The sequence below is a fragment of the Mustela lutreola genome, chromosome 3, assembly GCF_030435805.1.
Source record: "Mustela lutreola isolate mMusLut2 chromosome 3, mMusLut2.pri, whole genome shotgun sequence".
Lineage (NCBI taxonomy): Eukaryota > Metazoa > Chordata > Mammalia > Carnivora > Mustelidae > Mustela > Mustela lutreola.
The window spans coordinates 17947968-17966635 of record NC_081292.1 but is presented as its reverse complement, the minus strand read 5'-3'; the positions used below and the strand labels follow the sequence as shown (position 1 = coordinate 17966635).

The 18668-nt window shown below is 40.1% G+C and overlaps 1 pseudogene; it reads right to left on the bottom strand.

Moving 5' to 3' along the window:
- Nucleotides 1–8985: 8985 nt before the first annotated feature.
- Nucleotides 8986–11062, bottom strand: LOC131827745 (metalloendopeptidase OMA1, mitochondrial-like; annotated as a pseudogene).
- Nucleotides 11063–18668: the final 7606 nt, after the last annotated feature.

Sequence of the window (18668 nt, the reverse complement as noted above, 5' to 3'; positions counted from 1 at the left end):
TTTTGGCTAAAATGTAATGAAAGGTGCTCTACAAGTTGTTTTGCATATAGGTATAGAGCAGTAAATACTTATATTGTTTTGTCCTTCAGAAGCTTTTGGATCACTCACATAATAACCACCTAGCATGTGATGACAATTAAGTTGAAATAATAATGCACCAATGAATAACACAGATCTCCAAAAAAGGCTAACAACAGGTTGTCAGTTCTTGTATGTCAGCTATCTCTCTAGAACTTCTATTTGCACTGTCGATTGGCTTATTAGATTTTTTCTTTGTGGGTAGAGAAAAAGAGGTGTTTCACACATGTTTGAATGATTGCAGATTCTAAATGAGTGGGGCCTGAATCAATGAGATATTCATCAGTGTACATATTCTTTCAAATATTTCACTTTGGTTTGTTGGGAAATGGCAGAATTCATTCCACGGAAACAGGTTCCGCGTTAGGCTTAATTCTGAGAATTACGAACTTCCTGTGTTTATAGTAAACACTGGGAATTTGAGACAACTGGGCTCTTTGTCAATCTCATAATGAGTGACTTTGAAAAGGTGAACAGATCCAAATGTAAGATAAGGCCAGGATCATGTGTCCTAGTTGCCTAAACTTCATCAGTCTCCAAGATTTAACTGTAACAGTTATTAACAGCCACAGTGGGAAGCTCACAGTAATTTGTTGGTTATGGTTTTAAAGACGACCTCAGTTAGGGAAAAAAATCTAAGATTTCAATGTTTCTTCTTTCATTCTTAATCAAATTTAAAAAAACAACAGAATTTTAAAGCAGCATATACCTAATTCATGAATTCCACTCTTAGTCTTCAAGGATCTCTGCAACTTCATAGTGATAGTACTGATCTCTTTTGTTCTACTTAATAGTTGTTTAATAACAGTTTAAAAAAGACAACTTGAAGATAAGAATGCTCCCATCATTTTTATTACCTAAAGAAGAATAGAAATCTGCCCTTCATCTTTCCATAGAGAAGGTTAGATTTCTATCTATCTATCTATTATATATTAAACAGATCAATATATTAAAGAGATCTGTAATATATTTACATATATAATTAATTATATTACGTGTGTGTGTGTGTGTGTGTGTGTATAAAATAAAATGAACTTTAAAATATAGGGGTGCTGGGGTGGCTCAGTGGGTTAAAGCCTCTGCCTACGGCTCAGGTCGTGATCCCAGGGTCCTGGGATCGAGCTCCACATCGGGCTCTCTGCTCAGCAGGGAGCCTGCTTCCCTTCCCCTCTCTCTGTCTGCCTCTCTGCCTACTTGTGATCTCTGTCAAATAAATAAAATCTGTGGAAAAAAAATATATATATCTAACTCCCTCAGAAATTTGTCCCAGATTATACTAACACTTGGGTATAGCCACTCTCTGTTATCAGAGATTGAATACATCATTTGTGGTCTATATAGGCCAAGAGCTTCCTCCTTCTTTTGTGCAATTTCACGATTATAACCATTTCACTGATACGTACAACATTTTTCCATAAATACCAGTACCAGTAAATACAAATGTATAATGGTAAAAATTGTAAAATATCTTAGGAAGACAGTGCATCATGTAGAAAAACACAGGTGTTTTATGTGTGATACAATTATTTAGCAATGCTGCAGATTTTTTTTTATACAAACTCTATAGGCAGTATATTTTCTCATTGATAAGGTGTACAGCGATTGAGTTTTCTAATAAATTTCACATGAATTGCAATAACACGTTTAAATAATATTCTTTTTCAGAAAAAAATGTCATAACAGGACTCTTTGTCCTAAAACTGCAATTTCAACTCCTGGGTTTTTAAATAATACCTCATAGTTTTATCTTCTATACTCCAGAAAGATATAATCTATAATTATTCGCAAAACAGTTACAACAATTCTTTAATTATTATTAAATCTCCATTTTAGAGCTTAGGTATGAAAGAGGTGTGATTGAGAAATGTCTGCTCTGTATTTCTGCCTCCTCTCTTTCCCTGATAGTCAGCTAACACACAACAATATTTAAGTTGCTAAGTTACTCATAAATTAAGGTCCCAGACTTTTCAAAATTTAAAACCACATATATACACACTGCACACAAATCTGATTTTAGTTTCTTGGAGAAAGTGGCTTTTAGAAGTTTTCAAAGTTTATATTCATGTTAAGTAAGATGGATTAAACATCCATCCACTAAAATTTGAACTTGATAAGTTGTCATAAATTGCTGTGAATTTGTGTACATGTTTCAGTTTGAATTCTTAATTTTTAAATTTTATTTGAATTTTTATTTCCCATCTAATAAACAACCTTTCAGTGACTCGGAGACACTGATGATCAAGAACTACATTAACAAGAGTAAGAACATCGGTCAGGAAGTGCGTATTATCCTTTGAAATGAAATAAATAGAAGAGACCCTTTGTCAAAGCTCCTGTGTCTTCACAGGGCCCTTTTGTTACCATAGGACAGGAGATGAATCTTGTAGTTTCGAAAATGTGTGGGAGGTGGGCTCATTGACTCCAGAAAGAGGGGTAGGAATGGTAAAGAAAGAATCTCTTCATCCTCGAGTGTCAGGAATTTTGTCAACCCAGGTTGGGACTAGTTCATGAGAAGCTTTAAAGATAGGAGCAGGAAGAAATGGGCTTTTTTAGTGGGTAACTCTCTTCAGAGCAAAATAATTCCCCAGCTGGGTTAGGTGGAATAGTGGTTTGTTCCATAGATGGAAAACTTAGGGAACTTTTCTTTTTAAATACTTGTGATTTGTATGATAGTTATGAAATGAGTTACCATATTCTTGAACCAATTATATCAGCTTTCTTACCCAGCTTGTAGTGATTGAGCACTGTGGGGGAGGAGCTGCAACTGTGTCTCTCTTAACTCAGCCCAACTTCCCATTACTTATGTTTGAAAATGCCCTATGGACTCTCTAGTCATCAAATATTATTGAAACCCCATGTAAAATAACCAGAACATTTGTGTTGAGTTTCCATATGGATTATGCAGGGGTTTCCAAAATAATGCAACATATAATTGGTTTGCTGGGTCTGCACCATGTGAACGTAAGATTAAAACAAATCAACACAAACTAACCGTTTTTTTCACAAGATTATAAACCTAGTACACACCTGGTTTTGTCAATTAGGCCACTAATAAAGAAGAGATATGGAACCAAAAGCCCAAAGAATGGATCTTCATTAAAAAGGAAAAGTTCACCAAGCAAGGGGAGAGATGACGGTCAGCAAAGCACTTGTGAAACAACACCGTGTGATGAGGAAGGCCTTGCCTGGGGTCAGACAGACGGGGGCCTCAGAACTGCTCCGCCCTCGACCAGCCATACCCCTCACAAATTAGTTGTCCTTTCCAAGCTCCACTGTTATTTTTTTCCACATATAAAACAGTAATAATGGCAATTTTCATCCATTTATATTCATTTTCATCCATTTACGACATTGTGTTAAGTGCCTCTTATGAGCTACACCCTCTTTGGGTGCCAGGAAAATAGCAACGAAGACTATAAACAAGAGCGTCTGTCCTTGTGAAACTTAACTTTTCGTGGGGGTGAAGAAAAGATAAACAAAATGATTAATTTAATGATTAATGGTTAGTGCAGTGAAAGATGAACAAGAGGAAGATGGGAAATGCTATAGGTAAAGAGATTGTAGGTTGTGTGGTCACAAAAAGAATTACTATTATAGTGATGTTTGAGCTACTTTTTTTTTTTTTTAAAGATTTTATTTATTTGACAGAGAGAGATCACAAGTAGGCAGAGAGGCAGGCAGAGAGAAGAGGAAGCAGGCTCCCCGCTGAGCAGAGAGCCGGAAGCTGTTCTTGATCCCAGGACCCTGAGATCATGACCTGAGCTGAAGGCAGAGGCTTTAACCCACTGAGCTACCCAGGCACCCCTTGAGCTACTGTTTTAAAGATGAGGGAGTGAATAGACCTTACCTGGGTGAAGAGATTAGAGGGAAAGAGAATGTGGATCCACTTTTTTGGCCACCATGTTGCTCTTCTCCAAAATAAGAACACTTAGCTCTCACTGGCAATGTCCCTCCCGTTAGAATCACCGCCTCAGTGAACCTGGATTCAAGGTTGACCTTCCAGTAGGGGATGAAGTTGGGGGCTCTCTCTGTGAGAGACAGTGTGCTGGAGTTAGATGAAAAAGTCATGGCATGTGACCAATATCCATCTTATGCCTCATGTTAAAGAAATAGTGTATAATACTGTTTCAGAAATGGAAAAATGGGATTTGAATTCTTTGATTGGCATTTCTCCTAAGGTATGAATCAGCCATGAGAACAGGAAAAAGAAGAAGAAATGCAGTAATGTTATTCTAACTGACTATTTAAAATTAAACAGAATCACAAACACTGGACTCTGATGATACTTTTTCCAGATTTTTTTTCTTTTCGATGTGTGTGTGTGTGTGTGTGTATTTTTTCCATAAAAATTCATGCTAAGAAAGACCACATTCTAGAAAGTCTAGTTTAGTTTATGACTATTATGTTGAATATTAGGCCAATTATTAAATATGCCTACATGATCAAGTCATATTTCCATTTTTTTACCTCCATTTTTGATATGTAGAGAAAGCTTATAAATTATCCCCTGCCTTACTTATAAGTCTCCAATAAATGAATTTGACTATTTCTCCACTGGTTATTTAATGGGAAACTTCTGGGAACCATTTTGGAAAACAAATCAGTCTCAATTCCTCTGAATGCTTATATATTTACATGGGGCTTTTTTTCTAGTATGGGGAACCCCCGTTTCTTCAGCGGGAAGGACACTTCAGAGCTCCAGGAAATAAAAGCTAGTCATTTTCTTCCTTTTCTCCCTGTCTCCTGCCCAGGCTAATCTTGTGTCGCCCGGAGAGGAGCTGAACTGAAACACCCATTAGAATGCCCCGTATACATCACTGGGGAAGGGAGGGAAGGCTGATCTGTGGACTGCTTTGTTTTGGCATCGTCACAGACACTCTGCCGTCATGGGGAGGGCAGACAGGCAGCCCAAATTGACTGTGACCTTGGGAACACAGAGGAAGGCTGCTCCACCTCTCCATCACACATGAATGTGCAGCTGACCTTCGTATATAAGTGTTGAAAGCTTATGCTTTATGGAATTCACAGATGTCAATCCCAAATTCCCAGCAAATTAACTCTCTTTAACAGGTGAGCTCTCTGGCAGGGAAACTGAGGCATTAGGATACTATGTCATTACCCTGACACAATCTTCTCAGTATAGCTCTAAGACTTAAGAATAGCATTCATGCATGATGCTTATAACTTGGAGCTATAAATAAGCAAAAACTGGAGTAGTATCTTAAAGATCAGGCTAACAGAGGGGATGTGGCTTTCCTGTGGTGGCTCATTTAGGACCCAGAGGTAGAATGGATGGATGCTATTATTAAATATACAAATCTATTTCTATAAGTAATCCTTATTGCCTCTTTTTAAAAATTTTTATTTATTTATTTGAAAGAGAGAGAGAGAAAGCACAAGTAGTGGGAGAGGCAGAAGGAGAAGCAGGCTCCCCACTAAGCAGGGAACCCAATGCAGGGATAAATTCCAGGACCCTGGGATCACGACCCAAGCCAAAGGCAGATGCCCAACCGACTGAGCCACCCCGGTGCCCCTGCTTATTGCCTCTTTAATGACACTAGTATTAGAGTTTGCCTAAGGTCTTAGAGATATGTATTATTTCCTCACCTAACCGATACATGTCACAATAAAAAGTTAGAAACCAAGCCCTGATCCTGAATCTATTCATTGCTCTTCCTCAGCTCATCTTGAACACGGCCTCCAAGGAAAAACTGCAGGTGATTATGCGGATAATTACGTTGGATCCTCAGCAACCTCTAGTATCATCCTTCCCCTTCATATCCTATTGGTACTTATACATATGCCTTTGATCTTTGTGATGTGTTGTCTTGTGAGAGGAATTTGCAAACTATTCATGAAATTTAGTCAAAGCTGTGTTAAAAATGTAACCAGTACCAGGAATACTGATTTCAGAAAATATCTGGGAACCATAAAAGAGAGAGCACAGAGAAAATGGTAGGTGTCCATGTTTCTTTGCCTCTCTGTGTATTTAAAAGGAACAAGTATTTTCCTGGAGTGACAAGAGAAGAAAGATCATTTTTCAATTATGTTATTAATTTTGCATCATAATTCTGCTCATCACTTGGCTTTGTTTGTATGCATATGTGCGTGTGTTTTCTCTTTTGAAAGCAAGGAGAAAGGCCTGGAAACAGTAACACTGCCCAGGAAGGGGCGAAAAAAGTTTAAAGGAGTAGGTGATGCTTGGGTTGGAATCTAAGAGATGATGCTTCTAGTTGGTTGAAAATGGGGAAAGAAAAGCAAGGCAGAAAGAATAGAGTTTGCAAAGGCACAAATAGGGACATTCTGGGCTTGCTTTGAAAAACCATGTTAAGTTGAGCCTTAAAGCATGGCTTTTAGCTTGGCAGTGATGAGAGGAATAAGTTTCCATCTTAATTTGAGTTCCACCAAAAGAAGATTCTGAGGTAAGGATAGTATTGCACAGCATTGAGTTGGCAAGAGATCTCAGGAAACTCATTTAAGGAAATATAGGAGTAAATAGGGAAGGGGAAGAAACCACAATCTGGTAAGTTATGTAGATATTTATCACTGTGGACAACTGGAAGTCAATCCTGCAAGGATTGAATTGGGAAGAGTACAGAGAATATAGTTGAGAGTGTATCAAGACCTGAGTACGCTGAGGCATTAATTAACTAATCAGTTTGTCATCATTGGAAAATAGCACTAGCTCTGGTATGTGTGGCTTGTTACAGTTGAAGAAAATCTAAAATCATGTCCATGTCCATGACCTGCAGAGCTCTATGTGATTTGTGTGGCCCTTCTTGCTTGTCTGGCCTCATATCAACTTAGGCCAATTAGAACTCATTCTGGTCTGGCCATGCTGGTCTCCATCCTTTTCCTTCAACATGGCAAAGTCCTCAGGGATCTGGATGTTCACCTCACCATCCTAGACATTTCCTCCCTATGTTTCTGTTCATCTAATTTTTTCATTTTATTTATATCTCTATTTTGAATTCACTTTATCTGAGATGTTTCCTAACCTTCTGTTTTGAGATGCTGCCATGCTTTCACTTTATCTCCTCAGACTTCCTCATGGTTGGTTCCCTTTTTGTTTACAGATTCATCACTAGTGCCTGGTACATAAAAGCTGCTCAATAAACATACGTCAGATGAATAAATGACTTTGGGTCCTAAGCCGGGCATTTTTTTTTTTTTTTTGGTCCATCATATCTGAATACTTTTCCACTTCCCAAAACTGATTTTAATTTTGTGATTGCAACATGAAAGATGCCAGACAGTTTTCCTACAGATAAAATTGAAAGGAAAAAAGATCTTATATCGATTCCAAAGATTATAGAATTTATTCTTATGGAGAAAAACCAGCAATTATATGTGCACGATTGTCCTATCTGCAATAGATAGTTGTTTTCGTTAGGGAGATAGAAATTTATAGGAAAGGGGACAAGGTTGCATTTGTGTGAGGACTAGTGATGGACATAGTGATCCTTTTCTGTGTGCTTATTTTGTTTGCTTTACTTTGTTTTGGTTTGATCCAGAATGCAAGGGTTTCCCTCTCACTCTGTCACGTAGTTTGTAAGGTTATCCTGACTCCTAATGAGGGCAGGGCAAGATATTAGTTTCACTTGGGTTCAAGTTTTTGCCTTAAGGCAAGGATTTGACAGCACTTATTAACTTAACAATCTTCTGAATCACCTAGATTCATTTGGTGTTTTATTTGCCTGTTTATTTACATGAGCACAATAAGAGCTGCTGATTAACACACAAAGAACTTCTTAGTGTGTGGTTAATAAAATAGTCCTAAATTATATTAAGACTTAAAAAAAAAAAAAGCTTTATGTGGAGATTTTATATATCCTCGGGGGTTGTAATTTCAAGTTTTGTATGCCAGAAATATCTAATTGCCTTTATTAGCTTGCTTATAGATAGCATGAACCAATAAATATGGTTTACTTCTCTGGGTTTGGTCTGGCTTGCCTATCACTGCAGAAACATCTTTTTATTTTTTTCCCCTTTAATTCCGAGATCCCCTAGCTTGTCTCTGCTCCTGGCTTGCCAAAAGGAGACTTTTTATTTTGGCTTTTTGTAAAGCTGAGATCCCTTGAGTCATAGACCAGATAATGGCCAGTGACCATGGAAGACTTTTTAGGTACCAATTCTCACTTTTTATTATATTATCCAGAATTTCTAAAATAAACACGTTACTCCTGGGACAAAGGGGAAAATATATATAGATATAGATATAGATAAAGTAAAGGTGTGGGAATGATATTTCCCCCTGTGGGCACATTGAGAGAGAATAGCTACCATCCATTAAAAAGTCATGCAAAAGGAATTTGGCAAACAAAAGACATAAGGAAAAACAAGTTCTGGTAAGAACTCCCATTAAATGATAAATGTGGTCTTTTGAAGTAGTATGGTTTCAATGAGGTGTGTCTGATTATTGATTAAAAGAATAATCTTAAATGTTTTCTTAAATATCTAGCCAATACCCCAAGGTATCTTCAGCTTCTCCTTCATCCGTGTGCCAGGCCCATGGAGTACTCCTCCTGGAGGTTAAGGGCTCAACTCTTTGACTTTTTGCCACCACTGATTTCTGCAACAAGGGATGCCTTTCTGATTTACTTTTCCTCACAGCCTTAGTGTAATCACTTGCATACAATAGGGATGCAATTAGTGTTTTTTCAAAAACGTGTAATATAAATTTATTCAGTGACATTTTCCTTGTTGAAGATATTTTAAAAGAAGATAACTGATATTTTATAAAAATAAATATCTAGTAGAATGATTTAGATAATGAGAATATACATGATTTAGCTTCCAAATATCCATTTTTGTTTTCATTTCAAACATCTTTTTTTTTAAGAAAAGGAACATAAAAATGATAGATTGCTGCATTCCTCTTCTTTCCTGATTCTCAGAAATTTTAATTTAACTTCCAGTCATTTTCTCAACTATACTCCTACTTTTGAATGGGAAAGGTATCCATGTGATATTTAGGTCTTCTTTCTCTGATTCTTTAAGAAAATGGTTCATGTTGGTTTCAAATAGTAATCGAATCTGGTCCAGAAGGTAATGGGCAACTACAGATCTTTCTAATTTTGAGAGTCTGAGATGGGAATCTATTCAAAGCTTCAGTTCTATGAGCAGAGTGTGTGGATAACCATTTGGGCAACTTGGGATGAACTTGGAAGCTCTCTGCAAATCCCGTCTACCACCCAAACCCTGAAACTGGCCCTTCTACCCACACAGACCTTTCCAGCAAGCTGGAGTCGGATAGCATCAGCTTTAGCCTCCAGTGTCCTACTATATGGTCCATCAAAGATACATTCCTGCAATCGAGACTGTCATTACTGTCCCCCAAGTGCCAAGCCCAAATCACTGTGAGAAAAATCAGACCCAAGACTTCTAGTAAATCAAGGCAGCTAGCTTTTTCCACAGTGTGCCCAGGAGCCACATGCACTAGTTCTTAACCCAGAAGAAAGAGGCAGGTTGATGAACGTCAGTTACACTAGTCAAAACCCCAGTGAAGATGAACCCTTGTCCATTTGGAATCAGAAAGGCAGTGCTCCCCTTGGTAACATATACCCTAAAATGGGCATCACAGAAGTATTTGTATCTGAGGAATCAACCACTGGAGTAACCCAGGGGCTCTGAGAGACCCCCGGAGTATATTTCTTTGTGTTCAAAGAGATGATAATCCACTTCTTTTAAGTCTTCTCTTGGGCATCTTTCTCACTTAGCATATCACTTAAAAATTCTTCCATTCATGTTTCATATTCCAGTTCTGACTGTTATGCCCCAATAATGGGTCCGTGATTAAAGGAGCGACACTGATACAAAGCGAAGGTCAAGCAAAGCTTTATTTCGCGCCAAGCATCAAGAATCTAACCAAACGTTCAGGGACGCACCTCTTACAAGGGAGGGCGACCCTTCTCTGTTTCACAGACTAGCTTTTAAGGGCAAAGGCCATGCGGTCAGGCCTGGCCACGCACAGGTGGCCAATGAGGTTGTGACACACACAGGAAAATTCGCAGTGATGCTAGGTGACCAATTGAATTACAATTTACCCTAGTAGACATTTGAACTAGCCTATTACACTTTGATTGGGATTGGCGCCCAAAAGGCTCCCAAAGGGCGGGGCCCATACTCCTTGGTAACCGGGAAGACAGTATGCCCCCCCCACCCCCCCACTGATCGGATGTCTCCACCTGGCCTGACCCACCTTTGTATCTGGGCTTTGTTATCTGAAGCTGGTTTCTGGGACTTGTCTCCAAGTAAATCCCCTGGGGGAAGGGGAGCAGGGACAGTTTCTAAATAGATCCTTACACTGACAGAAGTCTGAAAAGTACTTTTGCCAATCAGAGTAGCTTGCTCCTTCCTGAGTTGGACTCACTTCCAGGGGAGTAAAATAAAACACCGCAAATACCAAACCACAACTACTCAACCCAAAGAATAATTTTAATTTTTTTTTCCCTTCCTTACCCTCTCATTAAATAGTTCCTTTTCCTTCAGAGGAAGTGCTCACCACCATTCCTGATGCCCCCACATATTTACAAGGATTGCAAGTAGTTTCTGCACTGGTTTAAGAATTATCAACAGGAGAGAAGCCAGAGCTGTTGAAAAGAAGTGTAGGAAACCCCACGCAACACTGATCAAGCAGGCATGATCTTTTATCAGTAGCTGCCTTGAAAAAGAGTCATTGCAGGGGGTGCATTTTTGGGTAAGCATCCAGATTTCCTTACTTTTGGTACTCCAGAAGCATCCTGTTCTTCTGTTACTGAAAGTCCTATAAAAATGAAAGTTTCCAGGCAGAAAAGTCAATGTTTTCTTGTAAAATGATTTACTTCCAGGCCCTGACACTTATTTACTATGTGGTTAATTTGTACTTGATGGCAGTCCAGTGAGGTTACAGCTAATGTGTTACATTTTCTCCAGTTGGTCACTGAATTAGAAAAAAAAAAAAGTACAACTTAGTAGCAGACTGCAGGTCATAGAGGAAGGTCATCTTTTTTTGCTTGTCCTAGCAGAGGCAAAAGTCAAAATGATTCCTTCCAGTTAGAGACTGTGTTTGTTTGCTTGCATTTTGGAGTTAGTAAGTATTGCAAATGCCTCTTTTTCCTCCCCGCCACAAACTCAATGAGGGAAAGAACAATGACTTGTTACTATTATAATACCAACACCAGGGACAATACTTACAAGTAATAGATCCTCCATAAATATGTTGAAGGAAAGAATGCACGAGCCATCAAAACCATTTCGTAAATGCTCATTAGAGCGCTGTGGTGAAATCAAGTAGACTTGACCTAGAAATCAAACAGGTTCAAGGCACAATCCCTCCCATTTTCATTATGTATCCTTTCCTAAATCTTTTTTTTTTTTTTTAAGATTTTATTTCTTCATTTGAGAAAGACAGACAGAGAGAATACAAGCAGGGGGAAAGGCAGAGGGAAAGGGAGAAGCAGGCTCCCCGCTGAGCTGGGAGCCCAACATGGGGCGCCATCCCAGGACCCTGGGATCATGATCTGAGGGGAAGGCAGATTCTTCACTATCTGAGCCACCCAGGTGCCCTGATCTTTCCCTAAATCTTGAAAGTTCTAAGCCTCAATTTCCCTAGCTAAAGAATGAACAGAAATCAGTCTGACCAGCCCTTCAAAGACTTGTGAGCTTCTCTGAAGACAATGCAGACAAAGGCACGGTGAGTTATAAGCTGCTGTATGAATGTATGTTCAGACATGGCCTGCCACCCTGACACCAATCAGGGAAATAAATAAATGTTGGAAGAAACATTTGATAAACCACTTGAAGTGTTGAGTGAGAGCGTTTAGCCCTCCTACACCAAGAGACATGCTTCTTTCAAATAATGCTGAATGAAGCTTTCTTCTAAGAAGAAGTTCTCCACTTACTAGCAGACTTTTAAATCTAGAGAGGGACAGAAGTATGGAGCCAGAGGCACATTGCCTGAGGCACAGAGGATGACTCCTCCACCCCCAACAGCTTTCCCTGAAAATTAAAAACACAAAAACTTATTTCTTTAAATTAAGGCTTTGAGATGACGTCTGCCTAACAAAGACAACAAAGTAGAAGTCTGCCTGGGATGTACACCTACTGTCTATCCAACCTCCTGTATAATCATGTCAGAGTCTTATTGGACTACATCAGACCTGAAGAAACTCCGGTATCATGAAGTCAGAATATATTATATTAATGTAGGAGGGACCAAGCTCAATCTTATTGGCCAAAAAGTTAATCTCACAAGGCAATGTTGGGACAGGCCTGGAGTGAGAACCTCCTGGTATACCAAATGTTTTAAAGGTGATTATATTTTAAGTATTGATTCAAAATCATTGAACAGACCGGTTATTTGGAGCACATTTTCCATTCTCTCTCTCTCGAAATGGATGGACTCCATTCCAACTAGGAAGATGAAAACTGGTAACAGCTTGCTAATGGATGTCAGAATCTTAGCTCATTTTATTCAAGTATTCTTTCCTTTATTCCTTAATTCATCAAACATGTATTAGATGCCTAAATTGTCCAAGCATCTGGAGTTGCATAGGGAATTATAGTAAATACAAACAAACATTGTGTGTATGTGTGATCTGAAATGTTTACTAGTTGTGGTGTGGGAGAAGAAACATACCATTAAAATAAAACATTTGGCTCTTGGGCTAATTTCCAAGGTGTTTGGAAAAAAAAAAGAATGTCCATTTTGTGTGTTCCCTCTTCATGACTGGGTTGAATCAGGAATACAAAGCCACTAGAGATTTGACTACAGTATTTCATTTCTCTTCTACAAGTTAATTTGAATACTGATATTCAAATTTTGTCTACTCTCATCTTGATGCTTTTGCAAGATTACCCCAAAACTTCAAAACAGTTTGAAATAAACTCCCCGACTCATTAGTGAATTCAACAAACATTTATAACACCTATCCTGTGCCAGGCACAGTGAACAAGAATGAGGGAGAAAACACAAATAAAGAGCTCCAAAAGAGCTCATTATTTGAAAATTAGCTGCTGTTGAAAGAGCTTACAATTCTGTGTGATGGTATAACTGTATCATTTCATACAAACTACAGAAGAGGCATAACGTGGAGAAGGGAAAGGTTGATTGGACCTAGGTGTTCAGAGGTTTTCTGGAAAATGTTAAGTTTAAGTTACATCTGGAAGGAAGGATGGGGGTGAAGGTAGAGACGGGCATGTCAGAAGGAAGGACCAACATTCACTGAGGAAGAGACACCTGCAACAAAATGTGTACCTGGGAAATATAACCAATTCATGACTGCTGGAGCAAAATGTGCTGAACAGTACTTATGATAAAGTTGTTTTTCAGATATTGAGACCTTGAGTATGATGATCTTTCTGATGCATTAGTTGAAAGCTGCATGGAGTCTTCCACATTCTCTGGCTGTCCTTCAGACTATGGTACCTTTGTGATCATATAGTTATGATATGGTTAAACCCAACAATGTCCTTGTGAAAATGGTCAACTCTTTGTAGAATTGACTACATGAGGGCAAAGATAAAATTGGGAGACCACTTTGAAATACTTGTCTATGGCCACAGAAAGATTTGTCCAAGATCTCTATCTTTCTTTGCCATCTCCTTCCTAGCAACTTTTATTTTCTAATAGGCTTTTTCATCCATCCCCTCCCCCTCTCCTCCCTTTACCCTCCCCTTTCTCCCACCTTCTCTTCCTCCTCTTCTTCCTCTTCCTCCCCCTCCCCCTTCTCTTCCTTCTTCTCCATACCCCAGACCCCTTTTCCTCTATGACCTTCTATGTTTATGACTACAAACCAAACCTGGCCTTCCATCTGTAAAGTGATTTTAAATCTATGCTTCCAGAATTCTTAAGAACTTCCTGTGGAGAATCCTTGGGGATGACTGAGTCAGTGACACTGTAGGCTTACTGTCTTCACAGACCTTTGACAGAGTCATATAGATCTACTATTTAAATTGGGGCTTTGGGAAATATTTCATTTGAAAAAAGAGTGCTTCTGGCTCTAGTTTTAAAATTAGTCCCCTTCTAGTTTAATTCTCATCTTTTGAGGATAAATGGAAGTAAACAGAGGAGCAGTGACAGTATCAATACCATATAGCTACCTAGAAGAACTACAGTCAGACATGGGTCTTTTATTCTCAGATGTTTTCAGCCCATAGGTTATTCTAGGCAAAGGGTCTCCTCTACCGCCTTGCCCCTTATAGCAGAAGAAATCCCTGTCTGGAAGCTGTCATGACAAAGAGGGTCACCATGTGCTCCATGTGTCCCTTCAACTTAATTATCTCCTAACCTCCTTTTGGCTTTAGTCAGAACCCCTCTGTCCAAAGCTTTCCATACTGAATTCAATTTGAACCATTTACTACATTTATTATGCTCAGCCTGGGAAACACAAGGTTAAAGGTGTATGTACAGTCTTTGAAATGGAGTTTCTCATGACTTCTCTGGGGATGGGGGACATAGACCTGCATACACCCGATTCCTTCGGTGAAACCAGTCTACATGAGAGGCATGTTGTTATGGGTTGAATTGTGTCCCTAAAAAGGTATGTTGAAGTCCCAAGTCCCAACACCTCAGAAAATGACTTTATTTGGCAATGAGGTGGTTGTTGATATGACTTGTTAAGTTAAATGGGGTCAGACTGGAGTGGGGTGGGGCCACATGATGCGCCCTTGTAAGAAGATGGCCATGAGAGACAGAGCACACCATGTGAAGATGGGGGAGAGAATGGAGTGATGGATTTGCAGCCCAAAGAACACCAAGGACTGCCAGCCATTATTAGAGCCTAGGAAAAAGGGATGGAACAGAGTCTCCCTCAGAACCCTCAGAAAGAACTGAACCTGATTTTATCTCTCTGATGTTGACTTCTAGCTTCCAGAACTATGAAACAGTAAACTATTGTTTTAGGCCGCCCAGTCTGTGATACTTTGTTAGGACAGCCCCGGGAAACTGAGACAGAAGCATAACATCCATAGGTGAACGGCCATTTTCAACTCGGCTGTGTGTCTGGCACACCTCTGGGAGTAGATGACATTCTATTTGGGTGGATAAGCTCACGGATAAGCTGAGGTTGTTCAGAGGGAAAGGGGAGGATGGGCATTCACAGCAAGGGAAGAAAAAGCAGAAGCAAAGGACAGGATATGGAAAGATCTTTTGACGTTTCAGCAATGCTGAGTAGCCCTGTACAGCCAGCCTGGGACATGAGGTGCTTTGGGTAAAGACTGTTGCAATGTCCTTTTGCAACAAGAGAGTTTACTTAAAAAAAAAAGGAAAAAGTCTTCAAGTTTTGAAATCACTGTGTGTTTTTGTCTGTGTGTGTGTGTGTGTGTGTGTTTAAATATGTATCTATCCCCAGATGGTTTTTCTTTCTTTCTTTTAATTTCTTTTTAATTATGGCAGCTATTCTCCAAACATGTTTTTGTTTATCTCAAACTAAGTATACAGTTTCCACATATGGAGCATATTTTGTTTTACTTCAGTTTATCTTAAGAAATCAGCTTTCCTAACTCTTGTTGGCAGTGGACCCAAATGATTTCTTACTTTTTATTTCCCTCTTTACTTTCTCCTCTTCCTTCTTTTCTTTCAGTTATGATTGGTCTCTCTCTCCCTCCCTCTTTCTTTCCCTTCCTCCTCCTTCCTTCTTTCTTTCCTTCCTTCCTTCTTTTCTTCCTTCCTAACTTCCTCCCTCTCTTCCTTCCTTCCTCCCTCCCTCTCCCCCACTTCCTCCCTCCCCCACTTCCTCCCTCCCCCACTTCCTCCCTCCCACACTTCCTCCCTCCCCCACTTCCTCCCTCTCCCCACTTCCTCCCTCCCACACTTCCTCCCTTCCACACTTCCTCCCTCCCTTCTCTTCTTTTTCCTTCTGGAACATTATAACAGATTTCCCATGTGGATGTATTGGCTCATTTAGTGGCAGGAACCAACTGTTCCTTGGCTTGTGCACATTTAGCCAGCCTAGAAAATACACAAACTGGAAATAATGGGAATAAACAAGTCAGGAGTAATATTTACTCTTTCATTTATAGTACCATGAACCTGGTATTCATGTCTGTTCATAATCTGGGCCCAAACTTTTTTATCAGCCCTGTTTTGCACGATGCTTTTCCAAAACTCGGTGTATTTGTCTCCCTTAGGCTTTCTCTCATTAGAAAGCTCATTTTCATCTTCTCAGCCTCCTGCATTCCACTGACCCTTCAAGAGCCAGTACAGATATCCCTCGCTTTCACCCATTTTATGATGCTCCTGGGCAGAATTAATCATATTCTCCTCTGGATTCTCCTAGAGCTTTGTTCATGCCTCTATCCTTGCTTTATTGTGATTGGTATTTACTTCCACATCACTCTGAGGTCAAAAGTGGTTTCTCACTGTTCTAAACTCTTCAGTCAACAGAGCAGTGGCACAGAGTGTGCGAACCATAAATTCTAACTGGAGACACGCCGCACTGCAAAGAGATCACAATCCTTGTACAAGGAGTGAAAAGCTTGTCTTTTATATCCTTGCAACTCCTAAAATCACTTATGTTCTTCCCAATTTGCAGAGTGCTGGGTACCTGAGGCAGAAAGCCACCTGGAAGGCTCAGTATGAGACTGTAGGGCAGCTTATGGTTTCTTGGTACGTATATCCGTGTAGCAGAAACTGGACGTCAAGCAAACTTTAAATGTAGCTTAGACGCACAGTCATACATTTGTGAGTATTTCTGCAGTGACACTAGACCAAAGTGTTGACCACTTAAGCTAACTCTGAAAACTGGAATCAGTTGCACTATTGCTGAGATGGCTTCTGAGGGTAAGTGTGCTGGCAATGACACATGAGGTCTGCCACAAGCATGAAAGGAGTAGTGGCATGTGTGATGACTACTTAGCACGTCTGTTCTCCCCTAAAGCAAAGCCAATGTCTTTGGTCCTAAGACCCCCAGCACATTACCTGACACATTGAATATGATCTACGCAGGGCTGCTAAGTGAATGAATGAATGAATGAATGAAGATTTTGTCTAATCTGATACATAGCAAAAATGCAAAATTGCCAGTTTCATCGGTACAGCTCTGCAGTTGCACTCCTCTATAATTATGAAGCCTTTTCAATGACCTTATGATATCTGAAATGTTAAAAATTATATTGCATGACCCCTAATTTCAGCAACTTAATTCCAGTATCAAAGAACTTATAATAGCCTTTTTCTTTCTGTCCTCCAAGCACTGTCCAATGGATATCGGTGCACTGAGTAGAGTTAGTGGTCTACAAGCTAAGCTTAGGTTCAAACCATGTTACTTACAATGACTGTGGTTCCCCTTCTTCTCTGACCACCTTTTTTCTTTTCTTTTCCTTTTTTTTTTTTTTTAAAGAAAGAACATGCAGTGGTGTGGGACAGAGATTGAGGGAGAGATTCTTAAGCAGGCTTCCCCTGTAGCACAGAGCCCAGCGCAGGACTCAATCCCATGAGGCTGAGATCATGGCCTGAGGCTAAATCAGGAGTCCGGCACTTAACCAGCTGAGCCAGCCACGCACCCCTGATCACCTCTTTCTAACAAGGGGCTTGGAAGTAGCAGTAATATAACATGGGAGAAAAATACAGAGAAGATGAAATGGATGAGGTGGGTTGTGAAGCCAGGGAGGAAGGCATATCACAGGTGGACGTGGGTGCTGGTGGGTGGGGTGGAGGAGGAAGACCAGAGGGCCAGTTGTGCAGTATGGCGACCCACGGGCGCCAGGACTCAGCCTCACCACCCAGGGCCTCTGGTTTTAACTGTGTTCCTCCCTCATGTCCTAACCTTCACTCCTTATGGGCAGAGCGAACAGCTTCGTGTGCTATTATACTAAGAGACTTCTCCATCTGTCTGGCAATTTCCACAGGAAAGTCACAGCCCTGGAGCCTGCCTTAGGGTATGTTTGTGCCACATCAGGACTTTGGGACTTTGTGACCCAGGAGAAATCCTACTGGCTTCTATCCATCCTCATTAAAAGGTGGTGCGCGAAGGAACTGAGATTGCAGATGAGAATTACAGAATGTCAAATGCTACAGACGCGTATCTGTGTTATTGTCTTTATATGGTCCTTATTGTGGGGTATTACTTCTCAGCTGAGGAAACTCGATCTCAGGCCCCAAACCAGAGCCTGAAAAAGCACACAGTTCCTTAGTGGCTGAGTTCTAGAACCCAGGCTTCGTGGCTTTCACTCCTGTCTGTTCCTGTTTTTGCTTCCCCCACCCTCTTCTCCAGAAGCCAGGTTGTCTCTGCTAGGACCTGGGTGAGTTTTTGTTTTTGTTTTTGTTGTTGTTTTTCATTACAAAAGCAAAGCCTCACTTATTATATTATTTAAGGACCTTGTTTCATTTTTCATTTAAGCTTGCAGTTAAACAATCAAAATAAGGAATTTATGTCTATCCTTGGAAGGGAATTTTCTAGTTGAACATCTCCCAGATCTGGATGCTGAGGTCCTGAGCGTTTGATAAATTGCCTACCTGGTGACTAACGAACTATAGTGGAGGGATTGGGGGGAGAGGGAAGGGGGCGGGGGGGGGGAGGGTGGTCCCTCACTGACGCATGTCTCCTGGCCCAGGGTTGCCTTTCGTGGAGAGCCGGGTTAATCGAGATAACACCTTTCCAAGAAACATT